The following is a 17,631-nucleotide window of genomic DNA, read 5'->3' as shown; positions in this document are numbered from 1 at the left end:
TATAATACCGAATTGAAATAATCTCTGAGACCTTTTGTTAAATGGAAAAATCAAGGTACAGACAGCACAGATAGGATAATTACATGTATGTTTAAAATATATACATATATATGAATGTGTATATACACACATACACACACACCATGCACCTGGGAAGGCAAAGCAAGAGATGGAGTCAGAAATGGGGAGTAGACTCACTTTTCATTATACATGCTTTTCTGCTCTGAATTTTTCTTATCATATACTATATTATTTTTATAAAAAATAATTTTAAAAATTACAAAGCAAAAAGATGGCTGTCAATTGGGTGGAGAAAAAAGCTCAATATATAATAGCTAAAACATAAAATTTCAAAGTCTGAGACTAACAGATGTTGGAAAGGATTGGGGGAAATGTAAATTCTTACTCTCTTCTCCTGAGAGTGTAAACCGGGGCACTCATTTTGAAGAGCAGTTAGGCAATATCGAGTAGCGTTAATAAGCACCTACCCTGCAAACTAGCAATTCTGCTCTTAGACATACAGCTAAAGAAATTCTCTCCTCTGTATCCACAGGGATGTGAACAAACGTTCATAGTAGTATTGTTTCTCAACAGGAGAAATGAAAAAATAAGCTACAGTACAATTATATATTGGAATACTATACAGCAGTTAAATGAGTGAACTGGATTTACATATGTCAACGTGAATAAAACTCAGAAACATATGGTAAACTTTTTTAAGTTGTAAAACAACCCATTGAGTATAATACTATTTATTTATCATAAAACACACAAACACTCAAAGCAATTCTCTATATTACATATAGGTACACACATTTGTAGTTAAGGCACAGAAACACTCAAGGGAAAAACACATTCCAGTCCTCCCACGACAGTAGCTACCTAGGTGAGGAGACAGGGAGGGAATAGATTGTAGGGAGGTGGGGGGTGCGAGTTAACTGTGTCTCTGAATTTGTCTGTAATCCAGTCTCAGCCGGGGTCTGCAAGGTTGGGCAGGAAGGAACGTGAATACATTTGAACCGTATTTTGAACAAACACTTGCAGCAAATGAGACTATGGATGCGACAGTGCCCCGCCTGGCACGAGCTGTGGGGGTCGGCTCCTGGCTTGGACACTTGGGACGTTACTGTGTCACTTTAGGAAAGCTACGTAACCTCTAGGTGCCTCAATTTCTCCATCTGCAAAATGGAGCTAGTAATAGTCCCTAATTCATAGGATGTAAATTCAAGGAGAAAAACGCAAAATGCTTAAAGTAAAGCCTAGCACATAATATGTGCTCAGGAAACATCAGCTATTGTTAGTCAGCCATGGGCCAAGCCATGGGTTCCTTCCTGCGCACCTCCTTCCTGGAGGAGAGAGCTACAGCACAGTTTCTTAGAAAGGCCCCCAGAAAGCAGGTATGTCAGGAGGTGACTTTCCCGGAGAAATAGCTCAGGCTCCCCGAGAGACCTGATTTAGTGGCACCACCTTCAAAGAAGGCTGTTTGAGGAAGGACATTCCAGGCAGCGAAGTCAGCAAGTGAGAAGATAATACTTGCAGATAATGGGCCCACGTTGTCCAAACATCTCTAACAAATCATCAAGCAAGAAATAAACCACCCGTAGGAAAACAGAGCATCGAAACGTTTCCCAGTGACAGTAAGTATGCAGCTTGTTTATGAGGGAAACGTTTTCACCTCTATTTTAAAAATTCAGTTCTTAGCTTATGTGACAATAGGAATCTAAGAGTGGCCTGTTGTGATATTTTGTTCGTGAGGTTTCTGAACCTCCGGAGGCTTTGAATATTTCAGAAAGCAAGATAATTATATTCTCTAAAACTACCTCACAGCATCCCGTTATAAGACAGCTTCTGAGGCCCAAACTTGGGTGGACTGCTGGTCCTGGGTGCCAGGAAAAGTGAAACTTAGAAATAAGTGATCTGGGAAATAATAGCAATAACAGTCACAGCAGCAGCTAACATTTACTCTGTGCAATGCACAGCGCTGATTATTTTGGGTGAATTATTTCACTCAATCCTCAGAACCTCTATGAGGAAACTGAGCCCATGGATGGTTAGGTAACTTGCGTGAGGCCGGAGAGCTTGTACACAATAGGCTGGAGATCTGCCCTGAGCTCCAGGGCTGGTCACCTCCCCTTTCTCGATCTGTCTTTTCCCCTGTGAAGCTAAAAGTGAACTAGATGATCTCAAAAGACCCCTCTAACACTTAGATTTCAGAGTTCTATGAAATTAATAACCTCCCCTCTGCCAATAAAACCACAATTTTCAAAGCCTTTTGTAAGACAGTTTGCCTAAAAAGGAGTAAGCTCCTTCCTTAACATTACTATTAAATAAAGGTTTCACTGTTTTGGTCAGAAAATGTAAGGGCCCCGAACAGTCTCGTACAACAGCGCTTGTGTTTAGGGTTTTTTTGCGGGCAGGGGTGGTTAAGGAGGGGGAAAGGGACAGAGTGATCAATGTGCAGGAGGAGCGAGGTACAGGTTCATGGAAAATTATGAAAGTATCTCCTGCTTGAAGTCATCAGTTCCACTAACCCAGGACCTCTGAAAACCAACCTTGTGACCTTTCTGCTGGGAATACTAAATGAGCCCCCAAGGTCTTTAGAAATATGGGACTTACAAATAAGGCCAAATATTTCACCTCTGATTCTGATGAAAGGTTTATGAGCCCCAGAATAGTTCAAGCACGACATGTCTGGATTGAATATTTGGTGTGCACTTAACACCAAGGGGTTTCAGAGGCTTCGTGTTTCACAACCAAACTTTGGCAGAGCTGTGTTAGTTACCTGATACCCATGGTAGGGGACATTTTCTCACTTCTCGGTGCCATAAATAGTGCAGGCTCCTGTCTGTGGCATATGCAAGTTAATTAGGCACATTAAGCTTCAGAGATTTGCCAGCATCGTTGTCCCTTGACTTTGTGACCACAGAACATAAGGCTAAGGAGATGATGACATGCAGCAGACTGAGGTTCTAATAGAATAAGTATCATGAGGAGGGTTCCAGAAAATGCAGGCTAGAGATATAGCTGCAGATGTGGCTGGTCAGGATCAGATTTCAGAGACCAGGCTCTCTTCACTCTGCCATGCTAACTGAGCCTCGGTCTCAGGTTGGAACATGAAAACAGAGATACGTGAGGACATGGCCAGAAATAAAATCCTCTGAATCTCAGAGAAGATTCAGTTCTCTTTGGAGATAAAAGAGCATAACTGGCACTGATTTGTTCTCCAATCACTGTTTCATTGATTGAGATCTTGCTGTAGGAAACACACAAGTAGGCATCAAAGGCGAGCAGCATGAAGGCAATAAACACAACTGATTCTAAAAAAGAACGACTTTGAAATTGTGTGGCATGTTTCAGTTTACAAAGCACTTTCTCACACATAAAGCATCCTGCCTAGGTCTCAATGGAGAGACGAGAACCACAGTCTCTTTATTCCCAGGCCATTGCTTTCTACTGTTCCTGGCTGCATCCATTCTGTATTTAGTTGATATTTGTTAAGTACCCTCTATGTATAAGAAACTCTGAGGAATGCAAAGAGAAATAAAATGATACAACGTCAGGGTTAAATTGAAGATCTACATGGAGTATTGAAGGGATAGGGTGGAGGGAGGGGACGGTTCTGCCGCATGGAGGGTCGGGTACGGGGTCCCTAAGAAGGTTTCAATTTTGAGGCCCCCTCAAAGGTGAAATAAGAATTGCCCAAACAGAGAGGTGGCAGAAGGGAAGGGAATGGGGACCTGAGGGAAAGCGAAAATGGGGGAGCATTCCAGGAAGCGGAACCCTGAGCAAAGGCACACTCATTAACCCAGATGATACAGTCAGGATGAAAAGTCCAGGGTGCCTGTTCACTGGGCAGACGAAGAATGCGGTCGGAGAGGCCGCTTAAAAGAGTAGTGGAGGCCCAGATCCAAAGGCCTTTGAATGGCATTCTAAAAGCTTCACCAACATTTAAAAGAAGCCCTTTCTGGATCCTTAAGATGTTTTTAAGGGTTTTCTTCTGCTCTTTTCTTCTCCATTTTTTAAAGATATTAGCTTCCTAAATTCTCATAGACCAAAAAATTTCTCAGAGGTCAGAAATTGCATATACGACCTCACTTTAAGAAAGAAATAATATTTCAGAAAGTGAAAGCAACGAGAATGGAAGAAAGGGACAGATTTTGTTTGGTTTCTCATTTGGGCCCTCAGTCTGGGTTAAGGCATGGGCAAGGAGGCAGAGTCCATTTTCATTTTGAGACTTGTGCCCTGCAGAGATGCAGGCTGGCCCATGTCTGCCTTCCCAGGAGTATCACACCCACTGTGGCACCCCTCCCTACCCATCCCTAGTTCAGATAAACAACTCGGTCACTGAAGATGTGGTGTCAAAGCCAAAGAGAGCTCTCCATGCCAGGGAGCCTGGAACCTGCCCAAAGGCCGCCTGCACCCTGGATCTATCTGGAGGTTGTGGCCTGACGGGCACCCAAAGACCCCTAGTGAGAGGAGGAGGGACCTTCCCTGGAGGGCATCCAGATCATCCTTGGCTGACTCCAGTCTTTAAATCAAAGATGTTTTGCCTGGAAAGGAGTTTCCAGGAGCACACTGAAGTATATGGGTATCAAATTATTCTGGTATCAAATTGTATCTGCATAAGCATTAGCTCTTCTGAGCTCTTCCATATCTAGTATCTTTCATGATCCTGACAATGACCCTGGTAGGCTGGCAGGGCAGATATTACCATTTCAACTTGAAAAATGGGGCCCAGATGATAGGATTTACCTAAAGTCACACAGCAGAATTCAAACCCAGCACACATAATTCCAAAGGCATTGTCCTTTTAATATTGTTTTAAAGCAATTGCTAGCAAACAAAAGCCTGGGCCATGGGACAAATCCAGCCCACTGCCTGATTCGCTAAATACAGCTTTATCTGAACAGTCATGCCCATTCATTCGGGTATTACCTGAGGCTGCTTTCACACTACAGAGGCAGAGTTGAGTAGTTCCAACAGAGACCAGATGGCCCACAAAGCCTAAACTAGTTACTGTCTAGCTCTTTATAGAAAAAGGTTTACCAACTCCTATTCTCAAGTGTTACTGTTTTACCTTTAAAACTCAGAGTCAGGGACCGGCCTGGTGGCATAGTTGTTGAGTTTGCACGCTCCAACTCGGCAGCCTGGGGTTTGCGGGTTTGGATCCTGGGCATGGACCTACCCACTGCTCACCAAGCCATGCTGAAGCGGTGTCCCACATATAAAATAGAGGAAGACTGGCACAGATGTTAGCACAGTGACAGTCTTCCTCAAGCAAAAAGAGGAAGACTGGCAATAGATGTTAGCTCAGGGCCAATCTTCCTCACCAAAAAAAACGCCCAAAAAACAAAACAGAAAACTTGGAATCTTATGGTATAAACTCATTAACAGGCTGACCACATACTGGCCATGGGACACCATCTTTTGAAGAAAGGAAAAGTGCCATTTACTGGCTATGTGGCTTTGAGGTTACTTAATCTCTCTGAGCTTCGGTTTCCTCATCTATAGAAGGGACATGATAATAGTCCCTATTCACCTTAGTTGGCTCTGGCTTCTATAAGGAAACATCACAGACTCAGTGGTTTAAACAACAGGAATTTATTTCTCACAGTTTTGGAGGCTGGGAAGTCCAAGATCCAAGGGCCAGGCAGTTCAGTTTCTGGTGAGAACTCTTTTCCTGGCTTGCAGATGGCTGCCTTCTCTCTGTATTCTCACAGAGAATGAAGAGAGGGAGAGAGCAAACTCTCCAGTATCTCTTCTTATAAAGATACTAATCCTATTGGATTAGGGCCCCACTCTTATGGCCTCATTTCACCTTAATTACCCCCTAAATGCCTTACCTCCAACTACAGTCATATTAGGGGTTAGGTCTCCAACACACGAATTTTGGGGGGACACAATTCAGTCCATAACACAACTCCACTAGGATTTTGTAAAGGTGAAATAAAGTAATACATGTTAAAGGATTTGCTTAGGGTCTGGCATTTAGTAAGAGTGCAATAACAATAAGAAGTATTGTCTTTTGACTTGTTAACAAAACATAAAAAAGAACATAGTACTTGAAGTCAGAGGACTTGTTTGTTTGACCTTGAGCAAGTCACTCAGCCACTCTGGCTTCAGTTTCCTAATCAATTTATTTGTTTCATATATTTAATGTGTTGGCTTCTTTCTTATTGCTTGTTATCTCATGATTGCAGGATAGCTGCAGCACCTCCAGTCATTTCATCTATATTCCACACAAGAAGAAGGTGAAAGTAAAGGCAAGGCACAGGCCAGCTAGCTTTGTCTCCTTTTACCAGGAAAGCAAAAGCTTTCCCAGAAACTGTATCCAACAGACTTCCACTTATATCCCATTGGCCATAATAGTGTCACATGGCTACTTCTAACTGAAATACAGCTAGGGAGAAGGGGTTCGTGGCAGTGTCTGCTATAAAGTAGAAAGGTTTCCGGGAGTGGAATCAATATTCACATACCCATTGTTATTGTGGTTGTGCTAGAGATGACAAGGCAGCCTTGTTTTGGGGTCACCAAGGATTGTTACCTTCATCAGATGTGGTCACTGACAACCTCTACCTAGAGCATCTGGATCCACAAAAAGTACCAGGAACTAACTTGGGAAAGAGAGAAAAGGACACATTTACACTTAGACAAATCTGAAAACAAATAAATAAATAAGTGCTACGGCATATGCAATCGTGTACAGAGAGGCAGCTTCCTGTGTCTAGGTGGTATGGATAGCTCCCTTCTGTTCACCTTACTCCTCACATACCCTATATTCAGAGACTATTTGAGCAGTCACGACAGAGAAATGACTCACCCTTAGGGTCACATCACCCCCTAAACAAGCCACAATAAGAGGCCCTAAACCCCGAGTCCTAATCTGGTGCTTGGTCCTCCCCGAAATGCTAAAAGGCTTTTTAATGAGGCAGGCAGGCAAGTAGAGCTCGGCCAGAGCATCTCATTCCCCACAAGGAAGGATCAAGGTCACAGACGACAGAGGAGGCATTATTTAAAGCGCAGAATCTAGGCAGAGCAGGCAATTTTCACATCAGAGGGACACAAAATGTCTGAATAACGCTGCAGACCGTCCAAAAATCTTCCACTCGTATGGGCTAGAGGGGAGGTGGCCAACCTGATGTTTGCCATGAGCACCGTCATGAAAGATCGTGGGCTTCTCTCTCATCTGCTAGCAAAAGCAAACAAATCACCAAGCCTTGTTTATTCTGGGAGGTTTCATGCAAATATTTTAAAATTCAGATTTTGTCAGGCTGGTTTAACTAGGAAAGCCTAGTTGGAAGAATATGCTAATAAGTCATTAAAGTGCACGCATATCATGCCATATGGTACACTTGAAACATAAAACACTGGCCTCTATTCTTTGGGTAGGGTCGCTTGATAAAAGAGAGCCCTGGGGAGAAGATGGTTGCTCTGTCCACCTCAGTTTATATGCTAACTCTTATTACAGGGCCTTGTTTGTTTTGACGAGGCTTGGCAGATAGCTGTAAATGGCCCTCCATTTGAGAAAACTATTGCAGATAATGTGTCAATGTAACATCCAAGCGGGCAGAAATATGCTTGCATGAACTCAGTTTCCAGGGTGGCTTTTGTTTTGCTAATTATTGCTACATTTTTTGATAATTACACTCTAAGTTCCGTGTCTATGATGTCTGGCCTTTAAAATAATTATTTAAAAATTAGATAGACTTGGGGTTGGCGCATATGACAGATAAACAGATTATCCATGGAAACTGCGTGTTTAGAGGATGTCCTTAATATTCAGGTCAGGCCTAGGGAGATGTACTGGATTCAGAAACTGAACTTGGCAGGGTGGGCGTTTAATTGCGCTCTGGCCTGTGCACCGCATTGGAGGAAACCGCAGGTGAATGCAGAAGCCCAGTGATCAGTCTCTGGATGCAGCATTGCCTCCAAACCCATCCCACACCCTGGCAATTCAGAGAGCGGACGTGGACTCGCAGTCACAAGGAATACCGTGAACGTGAGCGTTTCATTTCGGCACCGGGTTATCAAGGAAAATATATCCTTTGGCACCTTGGGGCAGGAACTCTGCTTCTTACTTTTGCTTGAGCCTCAGTCCTCACAACTCAAGTCCTGGGCACTCAGGTACTTGATTAATAAAGTACGTTTGTCACAATGTCCGTCCATGACATATTCTAGGGAAAAAATTTTTTTCGGTTATTTGGAAAGAAGATCATATTTTCTAGTCTGTGAAACCAAAAGATGGAGAAAAGAAAGAGAACCGCTGCTCAGCACTCTGCCTGTGATAGAAATGTGTCCCAAAAAGGTCCAGGTGCCACAGGGCTTCCTGGACTGCTGGCTGTGGGGCCAAACCTAGGCAGCGGGTAGAGGCAGGACAAACTAATAGCAGGATTAAGACAGCTCTTTTGGGTTCCCAGAATGAAACAGCATACCAATTATTTGTCCTAATGAATGATATAATCCTACCCCTAATCAATTAATAAGAAGTATGTGATTTTTATTTTTACAGGTATATGTATATATTGATAGACATTGCTTAGAAATTGTAATCATAATTGTATAACAATATAATAATAGTTTATATAATAGTAGTTAATAACTTCATTATTATATTACTACAAATATATAAATTTATGCTGTATATTATATTATTATAAATAATTTGTATAATAATTATATAACTATTATAACTCTATAACTACACCTATATAATAACTATTCCGCTTCTCAAGATATATTGTTAAATGAAAACGGAAGTTGTAAAAGAATGTCTAAAATGACGCCATTTCTTTATAATTGTTTTTAATCACATCTGTATTATTTTGGGGTTTCTTTCTGCTACAGATAGAATACCTGCCAAACAAATTCAAACATAGAACAAGTTAGCACTAAATGTCAGCTCCGCTAACCCCTCCCTCCACCACTGGAGAGCTTGTCACGTGGGATTTCTGTGTTAAACATTTCTGAGATGGAGGTTTCACGTGTGTGTGTGTGTATTTTAATGAACACGTAATGCTGTTATCTGAAAAAAGAGTAAATATGTAATTTAAAAAGAAAAAACTTTCCATCTTAAATCCTTCTTGGAAAAAGGAGCCAAACCAAGAAATAAAAATATTTTTTAAGTGATCAAAATTATCTATTAACGAACTACATAAATCTTATCCCTCCGTTAACCCCAAGAGCTTAGCAGAGTATTCAAAAATTACAGAAACCTTACGGTTTCTGTATAACCAGGCACCTGGGATGTCTTAGAACATAACTGCAGGAGTGAAAATATTACGAGATCCTGTGCTTGCACCTTCGTCCTCAGAGAGACAGGAGCCTCTGCGGTCACACGCTTCATCCCTTAGTTCCTGGATCGTTACAACAGCTGCCTGCTGTCTTCCTGCCCAGTGGAGTGTCTAGCTCATAAATGCTGAGATGAATTAGTCTCACTGTTCCCAACCTCCGTCGAGTCTTCCCATTCTTCTCTGCCAGAAGAATCTTAGAGGGCGATGGGAAGAGAGGGCCAGAGCACAGCTTTAAAACCAGAGAGAACTTGATGACAACTCCAGGGCGCCTCTACCTCCTGGCTGTAGAGTTGCTTAAATTAGAAAATACACACAACCACCTGTAAGGATCTTTGCCATAAAACAGACTCTGAGCCAGCTGTCACTACCGGTTTACAGGAAATGAAGGGGCAGAGGGAACATGTTACGTGGAACAAGGAGACGTATCAGCATAGTTCAGAATGTGGAAAACTCTAAGGACAAAACCTCATTTCTTCAACAAATAAATTTCAAGTAAAAAAAGGAGAGGGAGAGGAGCTTTTCAATTAAAAGAAAATTAATAGACATCACAACCAATTTCAATATATAGACCTTATTTGGTTTCTGATTGAAATAAAAGAAATTGTTTTTAATTTATGAGACAATGAAAACATTGTGAATGATGACTGACTATTTGATGACATTAAGGAGTTATTATTAATTTAGGAATGACGATAGTATTGTGGTTATGTTTTTTTAGTCCTTATCTTTTAAAGGCACACAATGAACTATTTATGAAGTAGTTATGAAGACACACAACGAACTATTTACATACGACGGCTAGGATTTCCTTCAAGATAATTAGTGGAAAGTGAAGGATAAAGATGAAACAAGATTGGCCATAACTGATAATTGCTGAAACTGAGTGATAAATACATAGTGGGTTCATTGTACTATTTTTTCTTCTTTTGAAATTTTCTCAAGACAAACTTTTTTTTTTTTAATCCTGCTATTTTTTGCATTCTGGACTCTGTGGTTTGCATCCTCATGTATCATTGAACATGCTCCTCTGTTCTCTGTATGTCGTATAAACTATTAGTAGTATCTAGAGACTTTATCACATAGAATTTCTATTTTTGGCAAGACTATTTCATGAAGGTGATTTTTGTACCTTTATCAGGAGGTACATAATGTTCATTATAAAAATAATATTTAAAATTGGTTTTCCCAAGTGAAAAATGGAGATGCTTCTTGGAGAGGTTATTTTGAGATTAAATTGTTTATGTAAACAAAGGACCAACACGGAGCCTGGCACATCATAGGTCAGATTTCACAAACGTTGGGTTTCTTCCTTCAACTCCTCAATAACCTTTCTAATAATTTCCATTATCTATTGGATCAAGTTTTAATCACCCTTAAAATTCTAGGTCTCCCATGATCTATCCCTAGTCTACTCTCCTAGTTTTATCTCCTTGCTGGGCTTTAACCACATGTACTTGTGTGCACGCACACACACACACATGCATGTGTGCACATGAACTGCGTTCCTTAACCCCAACCCTTTGCTTACACCAATTCCCCCACTTGGGATGTTCTCCTTGCCGCCTGCTTGCCATCCTTCTAGACTCAGTTCAAGTCCCACCTCCTGCAGGGGAATACGGTGATGGTAGGAGTCTGTGAGTCCTCGCTTAACACTGCCTTGACTCGCTGTTCGACACTTACATTAGTAAACTTCCCATAAGGAGCTTTCCTTCTCCAAGGGCCCCAGGACACAGGGAGTGCACCAGCCTTCCTTGCTGCTTTCACAGCACACAGTCCAGCACCAAGATCACAGCACATGACACAAACATTTGCCAAATTAAGAGAATGAGTGAACCAGAAAATAGCTTCCAACTCGAATGCAGGAGGGCAAACCTGCCCGGTCACACCTAAACAGACACACAATTTGGGGAAAGGTCAGAATATACGAACATGTTCTTATTTCATCTGAAAGGGAAAGTATCTGCAAAGTTTATTATCTTCGCTTTGCTTATCTCATTCTGAATTTCACGTACGAAGTCAGAAATTTTCCAGGCCCTGATATCACTGCGATGATCACAGGCAAGATTAAATAAAATTAAATGACAAACTCAAGTGTCAGAATACACAATTTAGGTCCCCAATTATGACTGAGTGAGGAGTGAAAAGGGCAGTTAAAGCACAGAAACAGGTCCATATGAACCACTGATATGACCTTGGCCCACAATCATGTCAGAGGTCAGCTACCCCCTGTTCCAGCAATGTGTGTCTCAAACCTACCTAAAAGTTGGTTCTATTAAACAAGTCATGACTGCATGAGTCATAAGGTAGCAAAATGATTCTAGAACATTCTGTGGTTGAGGAATAAAAATTCCACCCTCTTCTTTTTTCTCCCAAGACCCCAGAGAGATCTCCAGACAGCCAACAGACTCCTGACGGACAATGATGACCTTGAGCTGCGTCTGAAGTCTCCATAGCTCTTTGCCATATAATTGTGAAAGAGAGTTCTGTGATATGGGAATGTTTGCTTCACCATTGAGTTTTAGCTCTTAGGTTTTTTCTAATATTAACAATAGAGCATTCCAAGTCTCTCACACGGTACCGTTCCTCGGTGCCTGGCGTGTAATGTGATCTACCTGACAGCTCACCAAAAGGCTCAAGGGCAGACTCTGATGAAAGCTCTAGTCCTTCTCCTAAGAAGAATGCACATATACATGCAATTTTGCATATTGTTTCACATAAGTTTCTGAAATGACATCTAAACAACTAGTTTACTCCCTCATCACTCTCACCAAACCTACTTCTTACCACTTAGAAAGAGTGAAATATCATTTCTTTAAAAAAGGAAATGTTCACAAATCATGTCGTGTTCCTTCAGAGAAGCTGCCTTGCTTTTATGCTGTAACAATTCTCCAACGTTCTCAGGAACTGATTGAAACAACAGTTGGGTTCAAGTGGCCTTTGTGAGAATTTGGGGCAATCTTGGATGATTTCTTAATAAGGCGGTCATCATTTCTTTAGGGAGAGAAAAAACAAAAGCCACACCACTTAATAGAACACGTTGAGTAGAGACCTAATATGGTCGGGTTGTGAAAGGAAGGCTAGAAATAGAGTGAGATTGATTTGGGGGAGTGCTTCAAAGGGGCAGATAAGGGGCCCTCTCTGGCTATATTTTGCTCAGGGCTTGACCTCCTGTGATCCACTGGTACAGTTTAGGAGAAATATTTTAGCAGTCATAGACAGTTACTAATGGATTGACAAAAAGAGGCACAATTCACAAAAAGTCACCTTCTGCTGTGCCGAATTCTCCATTGTGAAGTGGTTCCTTGCTTTCTAGGTCACTAAACTCACAAAAGATTCATCCATACTCTTGTAGCCATGTTATACAGTTCCAAAACAAAATCATCATGCTCCCTATTATCTTAACTGCCCATAGTTGATACCTTCCCTAATTAGCATTACACATGTTTAAGTCTGTTTAATTATTTAACGATGGTCACCAGGTAATCCATAACAGCAATTACATATCTGAACTGTCATGGACTATTGGACACATACGTAATGGGGCATTTTAAAGGCACTTAAAATGTAATGCTAATTAGAAAGATTATCAAATATGATACTTACCATAATAGGGAACATGTTGGAATTTTTGTGGTAAAAAAACAAGAAAATGGTGTTTATTAGTGCTTAAATTTTGCGAACATAAATAAGAATAAAATCAAAAGATACGGAAAATTATCTGGAGCCAGATACATAGATTTAATGTAAAATTCTCATTGTCTTATTTGTCCACTTATTAAATGAGCATCAATTAATCACCTGCTGCATTTTCCTAAGCATTAAAAGCTAACACCAAATAATTAAGAAGAATGCTTCTTACTCATGCCCTTGGGAAATCTGAAATCTGGTTGAAGAGACAGGTCATAGAGAAATGGAATTAGCAGAGATTAACCAATTGTAGCCAATAACACCATCATAAAAAACAATCTATAATGATCTGATTCCAACTATATACAAAGTGCTGAGGAAACATGACAAAGACTCCCAGATGAGGCAAATTTCAAGAAAATTCTTGAAAGGGGTGGAGGGTAGAGGTAGATGTGCACTGATAGAAAGCCAAAGACAGAGTATTATAGATTGAGATGGTGGAGACTGTGGCATAAAAGCCCAAGAAAGGACACTGGGCTTGGAATCAGAAAACTTGCATTGAAATCCTGGCTCTGCCTCTTACCACCATTTTGACCTTGAACAAGGCAACCCTCATAACCCTTAGTTTGCACATCAGTGAAGTGAGGATGATAATGAAATCCATCCGATGGGTTGGTTGTAAAGATTAAATTAGTGAGCATATGTAAAAGTATGGTGTTTAACAAAGTGTTTGACATAGAAGATAGGTAGATGCTTTTTAAGTGAATGAGAACAAAGTTGAAACGAGAAGTTGAAGCAGAAAGTGTTTAAAGAGGATCAAGTCCACGAGGTTGCACAAGTAGAGTTGGTTCATCTGGTAGGATGCCTTGAATACAAGAAAGAATCACTTTAGGTTTGTTCAAAGTGACTATCAGGATCTGGTCAGCTCTTAAATCGGGTTGGGGGGGCGGCATGTAAAGGTGATCTTGATATTGTCCCAACAATTATGGGAAGATTGGATGGAGAAAGGATCAACGGGAAGTTGGAAACTAAAAGGCTCTTGGAGTATTTAGACACAAGGAGATAAACTGAAAGCAAATGGAGCTATCAGTCAAAAGAGACAGAGAAGGAAGAGATCAGAGTTGAACATGAAGTAGTCCGCATAGAGTTGGTACTAAGCACTATCACCCTGGTCCAAGCCACAAGCTCTCATGCAGACCCCACAAAAGCCTCTGAGTTAGTTAGAAATGCTTTCAGCTGCAGGTATCAATTTAGCTGACGATTAGTGGCTTAAATAATAAAGGCATTTAGTTGTTTCTAGATCAAAAAGTTTGGACAAGGTGGCTCCAGGGTATTTTCAGTGGTTCCATGCCTGCATCTCTGTAATTTTCTTGGCCTTTCCCTCATGGTCACAAAATAGCTGCCACAACTCCAGGCATCATTAGCTCAAAACCAGAAAGCAAGGGCATTTGGCAACGGGGGAAAGGCAGCACCAGCCAACCCTCATATCTGTTCCTTTTATCAAGAAACACAGAATCCTTTCCAGAAGTCTTCTAGCACACTTGCTTTTATAGCACAGAGGTCAGATCTGGATCACATGGCCACTTCTAGCTGCAAGGGAGATTGGGAAAGTAAAAACTAGGCTTCCAGACAGTATGATGGGAGGAGCAAAGAGACTGGAAATAACTGATATGAAGCCAATCAACAGTACCTGCCATGGCTTACTAACTAGTTCCTTGACTCCTGACTTGTTCCCTTATAGTCCATTCTCTACACATCAGCCAAAGCATCCTTTAAAACTTTCTCTAATTTTACTATTCCCCTAATTGACACTATTCAAAGATTTCCTATTTACTTAGATGTACTTTGAACTTGTTACTTTGGCTACAATGTCCTGCACTATCTGGGTCCTGCCTACCCCTCTAACCACTCATGGCCCCTCTCCTAACTCACCATTTCATGGCCACAGTGACCTTCTATTGGTTCCTCTACAGGGACTCTGCATCTGTTCCTGTTTTGGGGATGACTTCCCTCCCACATCTCACCCAGCAGCTCCTTCTCACGCAGGTCTCTCCTCCTCAGAGAAGTCTTCTCAGACTACACCTTTTGTTGGCTGGAAGAGATTCACCCTGAGCTAACATGTTACAGTCCTCCTCTCTCCCTCTTTTTTTTCTTCTCCCCAAAGCCCCAGCACATAATTGTATATTCTAGTTGTAGGTCCTTCTAGTTCTTCTATGTGGGCTGCCACCACAGCATGGCAACCGGCAGATGAGTAGTGTGGTTCTGCACCCAGGAACCAAACCCTGGCCTGCCAAAGCAGAGTGCGCCAAACCTTAACCACTAGGCCATCACGGCTGACTCTCAGACTACATTATTTAAAGCAGGTCTCATGGACTCAAAACCCATTGTTCTCTTTCACCAAACCTTGTTTATTCCCTTAGTTATACTTACAATCCTCACTTTCACTTATCACAATTGGTCAGTATTTTGCTTGTTTTCTTACTGTTTGTCTTCCCCTCTAGAATGTGAGCTCTATGAAGATGGATACCACCTTCTTGTTCACACTCTCAAGACCTCTTCTTAGTACAGGGCCTGGCACATAATAAGTGCTTGATAAATATTTGCAGAATGAATGGAGAGAATGAACATGCCATCAAGAATGGGGCTTAGACAATGAGAGGAGGAAGAAGAACCAGTGAAAGAGAGAAAAAGAGTGATCAGAAAGTTAAGAGAAAACTCAACGGAGCATGTATCGTGTAGGTCAAAAGAGCTTCAGCAGGGGGAGGGAAGAATTCATCAGCATCAGATGCCATAAAAACAGCAAAGAGGAAGAAGAGTTGAAAACGTCAGTGATTTGAGTAGGAGGGGGCCCCAGGTGGCTTGGGTTTAGAGGTTCCATCAGCAGTACACGTTCTACCTCTTGCCTAAAGAGCTTCAGAATGAGGGACAGGATATAATAGCCCTGAAAGCAAGTGGTTTGTTTTCCTTCTTGGCTCCAAGAGACACTATATGGTGCCTTTTTTATGCTTCAGTTTTCCAGTTATGAAACAGCAAGAGAAATATCTTAAATCTTCCTCCCTACTTTGGTAGGATACCTCAAATATCAAATAACAGAAATAAAATAATTTATGCACCAAGGATGCTAAAAGACAAAATAGTTTATGGGCCAGCCGGATGTGTAGTGGTTAAGTTTTCTTGCTCTGCTTTGGCAGCCAGGGTTCACAGGTTCAGAACGCAGGTGTGGACATATACACTGCTCATCAAGCCATGCTGTGGTGGCATTCCACATACAAATGGAGGAAGATTGGCACAGATGTTAGCTCAGGGCCAATCTTCCTCACACGCCCACAAAAAGAATAGTTTAATAATAATCCAGGAGACAAATATGTATTTGAAAATGATCCAAAACAAGCATGTTCATTCTTCTCCATTGGAGTAACCAGCCCCTCCATAATATTCAATAATCTTTACCACACCCTAAGTCTACTCTGCCTTATATAACTTTCATACACAATTATTAGCAGTAGACTGGCAGAAAACCACACAAAACTAGTTTTGAGTGAGGAGACTTTGAAAGTAATTGCCCCGTAAATTGTTATCTTTTTCATTTAATTGCCATGTGATATGGTTCAAGTCATTACTAGAAGGAGCAGGGACAATTCTGAGCCATAGCCTATGAATCACACTAAAAAGAAACTTGGTGACATTTAGGAAAGAGTATCTAAAGGAAATCAGAAACTTCCTGCTGGTTATCCTTCAGAGTTATTCTCATAGCACAAATCCATGTGATTACTTCCATTAAACGTCCATGAATTTAAAAATACTGTCCTCCATTCTTTTAGGAATGCCAACAGAAATAAATGCCTTATCTTCTGTATATGTGCTGCCAGAGCAAGCACATAAGTGTCTTACCCTCTGATCTTCTTCAGAATAGGATTTGACATCATCAAAATTGTTTCTTGTGAATAGCCCTGTAGAGAGGGGAAGGAAGTGGACCAGAGTTTCGGCAGCCAAGATTCATGCACACTGTAACCGTGAGAAGACCTGGGAACCTCCTCTGGGCCTCAATAAAAATAAAGTTCTATCTATGTGGTCTCCTATTTAATTCTATCTAAAAATTAATAAGAGCACTTAAGGAGATTCAATTATAGCACAAAATGATTTTCTGGAAATAAAACTGATTATTTTCGTTTAAAAAATTAGTAGATGAATTGAAGAAGAGGCTGGTTGGTCCCTGTGGAGGGGTGAATTAGAGGCCAAAAGGAAGAAATATCTCAAGAAATAGAACAAAAACACAAAGAGGCAGAAATTATGAGGAAAAAGGCTAGAAGTCTTAGAGGACAGCTTTCAAGTAAATAGTAGGAATTCCAAAGAGAGAAAAAAAGAAGAGCTGAGGGAGAAGTAATAATTAAACAAATGGAAGAAACGTTCCTTAGTCTGCAGCTTAAAAGGGCATGCCAAGTCGCTAGCAAGTTCAGTGACAGAAGACACACTCTTAGGAATATCATTGTAAAACTCCTCAACTTCAAGTATAAAAAGAGAAAAGCTTAACAGGTTCTAGGCAGAATGAGTAACTCACAAAGGAGACAGACTGACACTGGACTTCTCTCCTCAAGACGGGAAGCTGAACTAACATTACAGGTGTTCGAGACAAAGGAAGCTGCAACCTAAGAATGCTATAGTCTTTCAAGATATCATTCACCTGTAGAGGTGAAAGGAAGATACTTATATGTGT

This window comes from Equus caballus, chromosome 4 (genome assembly GCF_041296265.1).
Source record: "Equus caballus isolate H_3958 breed thoroughbred chromosome 4, TB-T2T, whole genome shotgun sequence".
NCBI lineage: Eukaryota > Metazoa > Chordata > Mammalia > Perissodactyla > Equidae > Equus > Equus caballus.
The sequence above is the reverse complement of the archived record's forward strand: the minus strand, read 5'-3'. Positions refer to the sequence as shown.